The 12854-nt window shown below is 35.0% G+C and overlaps 1 long non-coding RNA gene across 1 annotated transcript in view; it reads left to right on the top strand.

The window, feature by feature from the left end:
* Positions 1-8269, top strand: part of LOC137472181 (uncharacterized) — a 285092-nt gene extending 276823 nt beyond the window's left edge. Inside the window, exon 6 of the long non-coding RNA XR_010998051.1 lies at positions 7952-8269. This is a non-coding gene — a long non-coding RNA (uncharacterized lncRNA). The remainder of the gene's footprint in view (positions 1-7951) is intronic.
* The last annotated feature ends 4585 nt before the right edge of the window (positions 8270-12854 follow it).

The following is a 12854-nucleotide window of genomic DNA, read 5'->3' as shown; positions in this document are numbered from 1 at the left end:
TTAGGCTCATTTGCATTTAGTTTATCTAAAGTGAAATCCATTCAATTTTATTGAACTGTAATTCTGGTAATTTACAATATTTACATGCTGTGGTTAGATTGAAATCAGTCCTTAATTCAAATTCAATCTAAATTTACAACATAGTAATTAGGGCTTTGTAACTGACACTAGGGGCCTATTGATTTAATGAAAAACTTAACCTTACAGTAAGTGTTTAATTAGTTGCTGCAGTAGATTTTGCGCTGTCCTAAATTGTGGACTTTAGAGAATTAGGTACTAATTTAAATTACATTACTATATAAAGTATCAGAACTATATTTTAAAAGAGAATGTGTAGCCCTACAGATGAATTAATTTCTCAGTCTTTGAAAAAGTTAAAAGAAAAAGGCAGTAATCAACGTGATTGCCTGCACATCTGGATTCAGGTAAAGCAATGATAGGAATACTGGAAATGACTACTTACCTTTGGAAAATACCGATTTAAAGAATAAAAAAAAAAAAAAAAGTGAGATTTTCTTAATGGAAATCTTCTCCAGGAGGCAAAATTTGAAATTTTATATATATATATATATATATATATATATTATATATATATATATATATATATATATATATGTATGTATGTTGCTGCTAAACCATCCTGGAGTAGCAGTGACATTGCAGCTTTCTGCCATGCTACCCATGTGGGAATGATAGAGTATTCTCCAATGGGTATTCCTAACAGGTAAATTTTGGTGAGCCATAAATTTTATATCTGTAGAGCGTTATCATAGATCTCAGTAATTTTACTGTATTTCAGAAAAACATTGGTTTTATAGAATTCAACTAAACTCTATGTGTTATAGTAAAACGTTCTGTTATTTTGCTTGATTTCAAATGTACTGGGATTTTTTCCAAAAGTAGCAGGATTTTCTTTTTCGTGTCTTATATAAAAAGGTTTTAACCTATCTGTTATCCTGCCCATGGATTTTCTGGTCATTCCATGTTCCTAAGTCTGGATGTAGTAATATTCCCATGAGGTTTTTGCACAGAAGCCAGGGAACAGAGAAGTCTGTTCATACACTGTGGGGGTATTATGTCTGTTCTATTAAGGAAAAAAAAGGGAAAAAATCATTTTATCATTGCCTTTTTTTTTTGTCTGCTGATAAAGAGGGGCATAAATAAAATAAAATACAGATAAAAGAGAACAGATTTTGATTTATCTCAGTATTTATTGTAAAAATTAGTAATTCTTACTCTTACATCATTCTCTTTATCAGCAGGTAGCTATTAAAATACATGAAAACAATTGTCTTTCTTGTAGTCATAGAGGAAAGCAAGAATAGAAAGTAGATGTTCTGCTCCTGGTCTAGGTCCTTGTAGGCTAAGCTATAGTGCTTCTCTTGATCTTTTATCATTTTATGAATAAGTCAGCACAGTGTCACACCAGACACTTTCTATATTCAGAAATGATAAATGGCTTCTGCCTGAATTAGCATTACAAAAAAGTGACACACATCACCATGAAAACCAGTTCTCAGAGCTAGAAGTCAATGTGCAGTTTAGGGGGCAGGTCAAAATCTCAACTGTAACAAGCAGATTAGTTTCCAATCTTGCTGTTTCAAGGAAAAGGTCATTTTATTTTTTTTTTTCTTTTTTCCAAAGAAAGGCAAAGAAATACAGCACCTGGAGAATTTAAACCCATATCAAGTATATGTGAAAGAAATAAAGTCAGGGAAGGGAAAGGAGATACTCTGTGTGTAACCAAATACATGAGACCACAAAATAAAATAGAAGGGAAGTAGCACAGGACAAACACAATTAATGTAGTGAAGCTTGAAGAATTATGTAAATGGAGAGGGATATCAGAAAATTCACAAGTTCCATTTTTAAACATACCATATACCTCAGCCATATTTTCTCTCATAGTCATCTGTGATATATTTTTTCCTAGAAAAGGCAGGCTTAGGCAGGGAATGTTTGAAGAGTCCTAGAACCACCCTCCACCTACAGCACATTTGCCAATGGTTGCAAATTTTGATGAGTCAGCAGCACAGTTCATCAGCAAAAGCAGCTTGATTAGTTAGTATGATAAGCATGATTTCAGCATAGAAATTTGCCATATTTATTAGTCTGGTTTCATCCTATAGTATGTTAAAACATAATGAAAGCATGGTGTAAGACTGGGGTAACCCTAGCAGTTTGCAGCAATAAATTCAGCACATTCAACCTTTGTTTGGCTACCCTGAACTGTCAGATTACAGGCCATATCTAATATTCCCAAGAATAAAAAGTTAGCTGAAGGATTTCTGTGTCCTAGTGACCCTTATGCCTTTTTTAGGAAATGCTGGAAATTGAAGATCACTTTTTAATAGAAATTAAAAGTTCCTCAGAATGTAATGCACAATTCAGGGGAAAAAAAAAAGAAACCAAAAAACTATCAAAAGACAAAAAACAGCAAGGAAAAGGAAGTCAGTCCAAATTACCCTGGTTTTTTCCTCTGTTGTCTGATCATCAAGCTGGTCACTGACATTTTGGAAAACCAGATCAATTTCCTTGAATCCTTTCTTCCAGCTCAGAAGAAATCTAAATAGGTATTTACTCATGGCAGAGGAACACTCTGACTCCAGAATTTGCTGGTGTCAGTTTCACTTGTCCTTCACCTGTTACTTTTGTTCCTGCTGCCAAGTGAATGTAGACTGACTACAGATGAGTGCCCTAGCTACTTGCCTTGACTTTGTGTCCCTGAATGTATCCAGCTTTTCTATATAAAATTGAATTTAAGTTAATCATTTAAGTAAATAGGAAAAACCAAAGAACCTTACCTACAAACAATTATAAAGTTTCAAGCTAGGTATGAGCAGATACTGAAGCCATAGAGAAATCTAGCAAGTAAGACAGTGTGATTTGTCATTCCTACATTATTGGTGTACCAGACGACGTCCTTGGTATGATCCATTTATTTACAAACCCTAGACAGTATAGAAAAAGAACACCATAAAATCATAAAGGAAAATGGCTTTTTTATACACTGCTATGTTAAAAGTTTCAAAGCTATTAGATCATCAGGTACCTAAGATGCTAGTACTATTTTCTACAGCTTGGGTTTCAGCTAAATTTTTATAATTTTCAATTAAAATTTATTTGAAACTCTTCACTGATATGGAAGTAAATTTAAAATTGGCAGTTTCTTGTTTTCTTCCCCCCCAAAAATATTATTTTTGTGTTCTTCCACTTTGTAGTTTTCTAATGGGACACCCTGCAGTAACTTTCATTGTCTAGCTTTCAAATATAAACCAGCTGATTGCACAGAGTTTGGGGAATTTTATTTGTTGTGGTTTAAAATCTGACTACTATCTGCAAAGTGCCCTCGATATCACAATATTGTTGGTATTCTCAAGAACAGTGTTCTGTTACTGAAAAAAGGATAATTTCCTTTATAGCTGCAATAAGTTTGTTGTCATGAAAGATCATTAGAATAACAAACATTATAATAAAAACTAACATGCCCTTCTGCTGCTGCCAGTCTTTCCTACAAATATACTGATCAGTACTGACAGGAGAATGAAAGCAAATATGATATAATAATTTCAGAGCACATGGATATGTAATTCCTGGCTTGTGATAGTTTTCATCTACAATTAGGCAATTCTCTTGGTTTTCTAGTATAAGAATTTTCCATTTGAATTTGCATGTGGCAAGTCAAAGACAAGGAGAGTGTAACAGTCTCTCTACCTTTGAATATAATAGATGCTTTCTCAACCTTACAATAAGCTAAATAGTGTGACGCTTTCCACGAGATCATGGGGTCTTACTTCAGTGGCACCTGAAATAAATGAGATCAAACGATAAGACTGCTTTACCTTCCATTTTTAAGTTTGTGCCACTTCTGCCCAAGGCAGAATCAGCAAGCTTAAAAGTTCAATGCACGTAGAAGCAAGAAAGGTAGAGATATTGCAGAGCAGCTCACTGTAAAGTTTATGCTAATAGTCATCTGCTTTTGAGCATCTTTTGCATTTTCCATAAATTCCCACCAGATATATACATATATATGTATGTATATTTATGTATATCCATACATTTCCAGTTTCTTTGCTCTTATACTGGCATAATGGCTAAAAAGACATTGTAGTGTTTAAAATTTTATGAAGACATTTGGTTCACACAGTGAAATTCTATGAACTTATTTTTACAAAAAAGCAATGCTGAAATCATTCCTCCCAAGACAGTACTAAAATACATTCCAAATTTGCTTTCAAAAAACATGGTGTAAAAACAATTAGTAATTTATTATTATCCACTGTCTTTATGTCAAATTTCCAAGCTCCATGTAAAAATGGTTTTCCTTGTTCTTACATCTGCTTTTCTTCTGTTGTTTAATGCCTTCTTATTAACATAATACAGATGGATGGGTTGGAAATAATACGTAATAATTTTTACAAGCTCTATAGTGTTTACCGGTTTCTTAGCTATATCTTGCTTGTTTTGCCGAAGGTGAAGCTGATCAAACTTTTGAAAACAACAACACTATCTCTTCAGTAATCATGGCAGATATTTGAATCACTGGAATTTCTAAAGTCTTCTTCAGTCTAAGAGTCAGAATATTTATTTGTTCCTCATTCAAGGTTGTAATCCTTCTATTTGCAATTTTTTTAAACCAGGATGGGATAATAATAAAAAATTTAAATATTCCTCATGCCTCTTAATAAGGTGAAAAAATTAGTATCCAAGTAAAAAAATTTAAGGAATTAGTAATTGATCTAATGCCTTAATGTATGATCTTTTCTGAACTGATTACTTTAGAAAAAGGCCATCTCTAGCAACTTCATCTTTAGAAAGGCAACTGCATTTTGCAGAGCTAAACAAATAGGTCATTAAATTACAGCAAATGTGCAGATCCTGAGGTTAGCTGATACATACATCTAACGTATTAGTTTCCATAAAGAAAGCTGTTAAGACTGGAGGTCAGCTCCAGTCTGAAAACCAGCTGAGGAGATACATGGATGCTCTGCTTCTGTGAAGGCCAAAGAGCTGTGAGGACATCCTGTCTGCCTGGCTGACCAGCCACACTGAGCAGGGCTCCTGGCTGCACCAGCGGGAGAGAGCAGGGGCAGCCACAGGCATGGTGCCCACACACTGCACACGTGTTGTCTGGCCAGCCAGGCAGCCGGGGGGCTGCTCACGTGGGTGGCTTAGGTGGAGAAACACACTGCCTCCTACACTCTCACCTGTTGCCTTTCCTCTCTTCATCAACATAATAGGAGTACCGGTGCACAAGAGAAAAACTTGCCTTTTACTCATGTATAGTATTTGTCCCCATTCCCATTTTCTGCCAAAGCAATCTCTGTGTCTTTTTCTGATATTTGGGAAGGGAAATTGCAAAGTGCTCTGAGGTTTGTGGGGAGGACTAGGGAGAAGGAGAAGAAAAGGTTGCTTGGAAGGAGAAAGATAAGAAGATGTAGAAATCAGAATAAGATTACAATAAGAGGGAGCACAAGAGTATTGCAGCAGTAAGACAGGATCTAGATAACTCAGCATGAGCAACCAAGAAAGCCTGAGTATTACAAATTAGTGTCAATTAGTTTGTATCCTGTTTGACAATACTGAAAGTCTGCCTTCATGGAAACTCATTTTCAAAGAGGAAATAGACTATTTTAATCATTACTTGGAAAAATGCTCGCTGTTCAAATGCTCCCTCCGTCTTCTTACTGTATCTAGTAGTAGTTGTTTGTACAAGATACTGAACTGTTCAAAGCAATATAAATCCTTTCATCTCCAACAAGAAGAAGCCTTTCCACCTTTGTATGCTGTGCTTAATTTTGTTATAGAAAATCTGTGGGTTTTTTACTATTTATACTAGTTTTATGCTCTGTCACTATCTCTGAAACTTTATAAATACTGAAGCACTGACACAGACATACAATGTGACTCCAAGCAAGTAAATTTTATCTTATAAGGTCTTCATCTGTTAAATGGGAACATTTCTAATTGCTTATTCTTGCCATTTTTCCTACCTTTTTTTCTGTAATTAGATTTGGATTTTTAGCTCTAGAACAGAAACAGCAGCTAACTTCAAAAAAGTTCAATATGCATACAGTGGAGTCCTTTGTGTTTTTGATATAGGTGGATGGTAACATAGAGAAAATATCTAATAATTCTTAGTCAAATTTTGGTTATATAAACAGTTTCTGCACAGATCAAAATATTTATTCTTTTCTGGGTTTGGTTGTACAGAGATGAGAAGCAAATAGTGGACGTAATATTGAAAACCTGCTGGGTTTTTTTTCTATCTGTGCTGATTTGAATCTTTGCATGTTATGCTGTCTTTACACCTAAATGATTATTTTATGGTTCGTGTTAAGGTGCAGCAAAAATTTCATGAGCTAAATCATACTTGAAAAATGTTGTCTATGTATGGAGGATTCTCCTAACAGCTGAGCTGGGAATATTTCTGCCATTGAAGAATTCAATTTCTTCATCCACCTTTCTCCAAAGATATCAAAGCTAGTATCTTTTTCATGTAGAATACTTTGTGCACTGCTAGAGGTTTTCAATGCTTAAAACCTCAGAGGTTTCTGATAAACATTTAGATAACAAAAAGCTTGCTAAATTCATTTTATAATCTCATTAATCTGTGACCATGTTTCCATTTCAGTTTGGAGAATGGCTGAGAGTACCACGGTGTTGCATTGCTTAAATATTATCATGTTTGCTTGTTTGCTTCATGTGAATAACTGTCATTATCTCTGAGGTTTTACATGTTGTACAAATTTTCAGTTGTTGGAAGTTCATATTTTGATCACTCAACATTCTGAAAAGTCAGGATTTTTTTCTTGTGTATTCTTTCACTCATTGATTAGGAAAGTAGAAAGTTTTGTAGAAATCCTTTCCATAAATATTGTTTACCCATCTTTTGCACAAAATGAATCAAAAGTCCTATGTAAATCACATTTTAGAAGTACTATCCTGTCAGGATATACCTTAGACAAGACCTTAAGCAAACTCATTAGCACACTAAATTTATACCTGCACCAACATTTGTCATTAGTTTGCAATGCAGGCAAGTCCAAGCCATCTGTACACTGAAACATGGGTGTCCCATCTACCCTGGCAATGAGATTGCAAAGCCAGTTCCAGGCAGACAAGGAAGGACACTGCACAAAGGAAATGTGGATTAACAGCAATGGGGAGGACACACCAAACTGGTCAACACATATCCTGTATTCTGGCATTGTAGAAGTGAGTCAGGAAGCAATGTGAAAACACTTTTCAGAGTTAGGAATTTTAGTCTTTAGTCCAGCCCCCTTGGCAAAATGTGGTTTATGCAGCATACTCCTGATTTCTCTATATGCCAGACAGTTCCCTCTGCTTTTTTCTCTCTCCCAAGAACTAATGAGACAAATACCCTTATTCGTACCTGGTCCTAGAACAACCTATAGTGGTTAAAAAAGCAACCAACCATACAGAAGGTACTGTCTGGCTCTTTTACAGTGTTGGGCTACAACATTCTTGGTCTATAGAGTTTTCTGAGTATTCAGCTTCTAAACTCTTAACAAACCTCCAGTTAGCATAAGCAAATTGAAATTCCCAGAGACTAGCAACATGTCCAAATGCATGTCCAATTTTGCAGTTTTTCAAAGGGTCAATGACAAAAATTCACTGTCTCTCCCTTTAAGATTTCAGTTGCCTGCTTCTGAGAATGGAAGTTGTCTGACAAACCTAATTGTATATATTGCTGCTCCATGGCAGTGTGAAACAAGGCTGACAATTTTGTGGTTTTGGGGGAAGGATCTTTGACAATAGGATAGTGCTGGCTCATTGAAATGTTAAGTTCTTTCCTCAAAAGTCATTAAGAAAATGATGACTTAAAGTTTTGAATTAAAGAGGAGCATAACTCAGTCATTGTTCCAATGAAATAATGCCTAATAGAATAAAACATAGTTAGACCTCAAGATATGTTCTTTACTTCCAGGATATTAATGGCAAGAGATGAAGATTCAGCAATCATGCTTTTCCATTTAGAGTATGTTCATCATTCTGAGTATGTTACAGAAGGTGAGAGAAGACAAATATGAACTTTAATCAGTACTACATAGCCAGACACTCTTGATTTGTGGTTCTGATTGATGTGTCTATATTCATTCTTAAAATCATTTTATTCATTGGGCCTTCCTTGGCAATGAAAGCTCAGAAAAGTCTTGCATGTCAGCAGCAAGAGTCTAGTCGACACTATTCTGACACTACTTTTGTGAAGTAATTTCAGGATTATTTCCGATTTTTATGATATTCTGAATCCTCTGATTTACTCTATATTACAAAAATATGTACACTGTGTTGAATAAGTTTAAATAATTTTCTCTAGCTTTAGCATAATATACAAAAGAAAAACTAGAAACCTTTTATGGTAATCATTAATTGAAAAAAACCTCAGTGCATTTAAAGTATATTGCCCAGCAGATAGTAGTATTGAAAAAAATTAAATCAGTGGGACCTCTTTTCTGTTTACTTATTTTTCAACCCAAGTAGAGATGCTTGAAATGGTTTTTATATGTTACAATTTTGGGTACCTTTGTTTAAATTATTGAGAATCAAGAAGGTCTGCAATTGGAGAAAACATTAACCTTGTATTTTTTGAAAAACAATGCAAACCCTCTGAGGCAACCAAAAATTAGTGGCACCACAACTTTTTAAGCATTTTTCAGTAAGTGTGGGCTTATTGTATGTGTTTTAATTTAGTTTACCTGTACTTCATATAATGAAAGTATTTATATAGTGCCATTGACATTATCTTCAAGTATAATTATATCTGAGGCATTCTGAATCCATACTTTTGTTGGTTGGTGTGCTATTTTTAGGAATGGCTTACAGATTTCCTACAAATGTGATGTCAAACACCATAGTCCCATATTGTGATAATTTAAAGATCCCTTGATATACTTACATACAGGTTGAAATAGGTGTTTCATTTAAGAAATGGTTTTACATCAGAAATTCCTTTGCCACCCTTGAGATGCCCTTAATTTCCTGGGAACCAAGAACATATGAAGATTGTTACTGCTATCTGAGGAAGTAAGTCAGCGACTTTATGAATTATAACGGTAATAATATTTTATTAGTATGAAGGATTTTCCAGTTTGAAGTATTTTGTCTAGGACAAGCTACTGAGTTGGAATTGTTGTACCACCCATGCATTAAATCTTTTCAGATTAACTGCTTGCATGTGACATTCAGAGGAATTTGTCTGCACCCCACAGTTCTTGGAAGCAGTGTTTACATATGAGGGAGAGAGATGATTTCAATTGACACATTTACACACATTATCCATATGCACAGCTGTAGCTGCTGAGTGCAGGGTGAGAGATGCAGCCAGTTCCTGCTATCAAACTGAACTCCCTAAAATGATAACCATTGGCCACAGCACTTTTCACATAAGCCAAAGATGTTCACCGGCAGTTTGTGGAGAACAGTAAGCTGAACATATTCACAGGATATGTGGCAGTAGAAGGTTGCCAAAGTTCAGTGGTGTTTAGAGTTTATTGCCTTAGAAAAAGTTACTGCAGAGGTTCAGTACCATATGATTGCTTGGTCATTTTTGTATGCTACATTGACATCCAGTTAAAGCAATTTTTATAAGAGCATGTGCTTGCACATGCCACGTGTAAATTTTGCTGAGGAAAACACCCTTGAAAAAAGGTATAAAGTAGCCTAAAAATAAGAAGTTACAGAGAGAGAAAAACTGTTTCAATTCAGGACATCAATTAACGCTGATTTGCACTGGAGTGCGTTTGAAAGTACATGCGATATTCACATGCCAAATGAATTCATTAAAGACCAGTGTGATTACAGTGAATGTCAAATGAATTAATAACAATGGGACCTTTAAGTGTTACCATTAATTTCACAGTGTGTTGCTGTTTTATACTTATGGGCTCTGAAGCTAAATGACACTCTACAGTTGCCCTAGTAGATTAATTGTGCATTAATAATCTATGGGTGGGCCAGCAATCTGGTGGGCACTTACATTTCATTGACACTTGGATACTAAAGATCATAATTTCCAGTTTTCAGTCAGGAAAACCATTTTAGCTTTAAAATAGGCTCATATCATTTTTCCTGTATGAGATTAGAGTTCTTTAAAAGTGTTAAGTTTTTGAATTCTAGGTCTACATTAAAACTTAAGCGTGATCAAAGAGGTAAACCTTTGATTGTTTTTTTCTGTACATAGCTTTACACCTGTGAAATATGTCAGTGATTTCTGCCTGCTAGTAGACATCCTGGTCTGTTCAGGGCATTTCTTTTGCTGCCTAATATTTGAGACTATTTGGGTTGACCTTAGTTTTGAATGGGGGTTTTTTGTTGTTGTTTCTGTTTATTTGTTTGGGGGTTTTGGGAGTTTTTTAAGTGGGATATTTAGAGCAGTTAACTTTACACTTAAAAATGTGTGCTTCCATTCGGAGCTTAGAAAGCACGTGCCAGTTATGTACCCAATATTTTTATATGTTATGCCCTAAAAGAAATAGAGCAGAGCTTAAATGAGAGGTAAAAAAGGGTTTTTTTTTCACAGATTTATAACTAGTAAGTTGTATGTTTTTATTCCAAAATATTGCATTTTGTTGTCTTATAGGGAAGTGGGAAAATCTGAAAACAAGATAGCATGATGTTAGTTGTTTTTTAGTCTTTTTTTTTTGTTTGCTTGCTTGCTAGTTTTTTTAAGCCAGCAGTAAGGTAATTGATCTCAGACTTATTTAGGAGTTGGTTATGTGCATGTAAAAACTTATACTATTGGACATGACCCTTGTATAGATGTCTAAAAGCTCTTTTGGATGCTCTCATACAAAGGCAATTTAATCAGTCAATAATTCATCTAGAATGGCACATTCCCTCTTCATTTGTACATCTGTAAAGAAGCCAGTGTGTGCTACATTATAGTAGTCTTTGTGAAATTTTTCATAACTCATTACTAATAGGCCATTCATAAAATATGATTATCATATAAGTCATTAATCTAATTTACTAATCATCTAGGTATTGCTTTTCTTTCTACCTCAGTTTTTTAGAATGAGATATATACACATAAACAATGAGATGTTCTATCTATGTCTCAATTAGAGTTCATAAATGGGCCATCAATTTCATATTCTAATTTCATCCAATAAACACTCTCCACATCAAACTTTGCATGACACATTCTTAAAAAAGGGATAGGAATGCACTTCAGACTACTTTAAGTTTAAAATGAGAGAAAGTGTAGTAATCCTGAAGCTCTTTCTAAACCTAGGAATGTTCCACCTGTTAAACACAGTAATTGGACTCAGACACGTTCCTTGTGTGTTAAACGTAAGTGAGCAGATAGTGCCATTTTGTGGTGATGTCACACAGAATACACACACACAGATACACAGTGCATAGTTTGAACTCCATGTTCTGAGACCACATATACAAAAAGTGCAGGAAAGAGAAGCCAGATCATCAGTCAAGCTTTACACCTTTAATATCTTCATGATCTATACATTCTTGTGAATTCCATTGTATAATTCAAATATTTATCACATAACACTGGTGAATCGCAGGAAAAAAAGTAATCATATTTTGTACTTTCCCAAAATCAACACATGCATTCACAAATTCCCTATACTTTACCTGCTGAGCTTTTATGCTCCTACATACTTAAATTTGTGTTTGAGTTAACAAGTGAAAATTGTCACTTGTCCAAGCTCATTCAAGCAAAAGCCAGTAGTAAAAAATACATTGTAATTTCCATGTTTTATTCTGGGTATATATGTAAATACACACATATATATATTCCTCTTTGTAGAGGAGTCTGAAAGTCCAGTCCTTGGGCTATCTGGATAGTATTTCATGTATTTGTTAAATTGGAATGGATTTCCCTTGACACACAGATGCAGGAAGAGGTTGTGTAAATGAGTTATTCACCCATTCTATCATTTCGTGACACTTTTCTTACATTTGGATACCATCTGCCTCCAGCCTCCTATTCATTAGCAACAGCTTTGTGCCCACTCAGTCCCAATATCACTGACAGTGTGACAGGCTCTTTGAAAACTAAATATTGCTCTATATTTGTTGAGAATATAAGAAGTAGTGGCAACTGTCTCTTCCTCTGCAGCTGGTAGCAGTAGGGGAGTTCAACCTACTGAAGTTTAAGATGAGCAATGCAGGAGTACATTCCCAGTTTTGCCCTAAAACTGAGAACAGTCTATTCTGTTTGTCTTCTGTTCCTTCTCCTCTGGAAGGTCACCTACCTTGTATCCCTGTCCTCTTCCATGAAATGAGGACCTAGCTAGTAAAGTATCTGAACTACAAGTGTTGAGCCAATCTAGTATCTGGTTGAAAGTTTCCTCTCATTTCCTCTTGCAGTTTGTAGCTCAGCAGTATCATCTAGGTAGTTAGCATGGATCTCAGTTTGGGTTCATCTATTCATGGGGGGTTTCACTTTTGAAGATCAGCTGCATCCTATTTATTGTTTAAATACAAACAATATATTTATGTTGCATAAACTAACTTTTCTGGGGATGAGTGGGGAGACGGTTTCCTGTTTAAAAATACTGGATCAGAACCATGTGTATATTCTAATGAGGGAGATCAGAAGCATTCCTAAGTAGAATTCCATTTTAGAAAGTTTTTTTTTTTTTAATACTTTGACAGTGGTGGAAGAGCTTTAGTGCTGTTGGGTCTTTCAGAGTTCTGGCCATGAGTCGCTATTCCTTCTGCATGCAACATGCTCATTAAAGAGAAAAAAATAAAAAGGAAAAAATAAGAAAAAAAAAGGGAAAAAAAAGTGAAAAGCTTGTCTTCATTTGAAGCTGTGCATATCACCCCCAGAAAATTGTCCAAATTTTTTTTTCTCCTACTTC

The sequence above is a fragment of the Anomalospiza imberbis genome, chromosome 4, assembly GCF_031753505.1.
Source record: "Anomalospiza imberbis isolate Cuckoo-Finch-1a 21T00152 chromosome 4, ASM3175350v1, whole genome shotgun sequence".
In the NCBI taxonomy this organism is placed as follows: Eukaryota; Metazoa; Chordata; class Aves; order Passeriformes; family Viduidae; genus Anomalospiza; species Anomalospiza imberbis.
The sequence above is the reverse complement of the archived record's forward strand: the minus strand, read 5'-3'. Positions and strand labels throughout refer to the sequence as shown.